We start from the raw sequence: 1,872 nt of genomic DNA on the forward strand, positions 1-1,872 counted from the left end.
TGTTCTTTTTCTTTTCTTTTTATTTTAAAAGAATTGAATAAAGTGAAGTTGGTAGAAATGGAGGCGCTTTCCGGTCAGTTTTTCGTTGAGACTGGAGAGTGATTGTGATGTATTTCACGCGAGATACGAGATGTTGAATGGGCGATGAGGGGTGTGCTGTCTGTGTTTGTGAGGTCTTATTTTGGACAAGCACTCACCTGTCGTTGTGGGTTTTTTTGCGTCGGGTTGGGGTCATATTGAGGTATTAAACGGGTCAAAAATCTCTAATTCGAATACAACTTATTTATTAAAAGGGTTCTGTTTATTAAATGAGTTGAGTTGAATTGTTATTGAAGTTAAACATAATAATTTGTTCAGCCCGCTTAAATTATTCTGACAAACTCATTAAGCGATTAAATATTCATATAAGCCAATAACTCATATGATAATATATTATACAAAAAGACAAATTTAATGTTAAAAATATGTAACAAAATTAAACATGTTAAATATGACCTACTTATAAAACAGGCTGGTGGGTTAAGCTGAACCACCACCACCACCACCCCCCCAATTTTTTTTTAGAAAAGTTGATAGAGGTCAAAAAATCCAACCAATAGTTGAGTCTAGTTCTCGAATTATTGTTTGTTGATACAAGTCCTTTGACTAGTTTGTCACGTAGATTACATTCCATTTTTGACATGTTGATTGTATTTAAAATTTTTCTTCCTATTATATCCCTATTGTCTAAAATGAGAATTTATATGACATTAATGATTAGATTTGATCATGTACAATTAAAGGAATAATTACATTTTGCGAATAGAGCCAACTCTATTGGGAGAGGTCCCCGCTTTGCGCCTGACCATACCTCGAGGGATTTAGTCTCCGCAGTCGCGCGGGCGATACCTTGGAAAACCAAAAAAAAGGAATAATTACATTTTGAATATAAATATCGAACCTTCATTTTTTTTTCCTTGACTCAAATTCCTATTTAATGTGGATTTTATTATTGCACATACTTTTAGGATTATTTATTCTTTTGGAGATACAATTTCTCCTTGAATTTAGCTTATTAACCAGATGAATGTTTTTCTTTCTTGTTCTTCATCTCTATCTTCTTCTTTCTCTATTTCTTCTTCGTTCTCCATCTTCTTCTTTTCTTCATTTATATATATCCTATGATAAAGAATGTTGATCTTGTACGGTCAATTGACAATCTGTACATTGCCACATATAATTCTAAAGCCTCCTCATGCTGATGATTTTGAATGTGACCCAAGATCATGACATTCCATATTACAAGATTCCTTTCCCCTTTCGTTTTCTTTGAAAAGTTGTAGGTAATTATTTTTATTTTTGTTCTCCCTATAGTAGAGGTATAGTATATACTCTTGTAGATAAATTATCCTGTGGTGTAGGTATATTGTCATATTGCCTATTGCATAGGTATATATGTGTTTTTTCATATTTTAGATAATAAATAATAGTATTTTATGTACTTTTTTTTTTATAGGTAACATACAATTTTATTTGTCTATTTTTGTATCTGGCCTATAGGTTCTAATTTATGTTCCTAACTTATAGGTAGTATTCTAAGGCCTAGTTTGGGATTGCTGTCACTTTTAAAAAAAGTTGCTTATGCTGTGCTTTGAAAATAATTAGCTGTAAAGTAAAGCAGCTCCATGTTTGGTAAACAATATTTTTAAAGTGCTGTTAGTACAAAAAGCAGTGTAAAAAACGTTTGGTAAATTTTAATATAAAATTATTGTAACTGTGAATAATGACTAAAATAGACATGATGTTAAAAGTGTTATGTACTAATCATGTGGTGGTAGTTGTAGTGATGGAGTGGAGGTGGTGGTGGTGATGAAGGTGGAGTTGGTGGTGGTG

Source organism: Prunus avium, chromosome 7, assembly GCF_965620075.1.
Source record: "Prunus avium chromosome 7, drPruAviu1.hap1.1, whole genome shotgun sequence".
NCBI classification, from domain to species: domain Eukaryota; kingdom Viridiplantae; phylum Streptophyta; class Magnoliopsida; order Rosales; family Rosaceae; genus Prunus; species Prunus avium.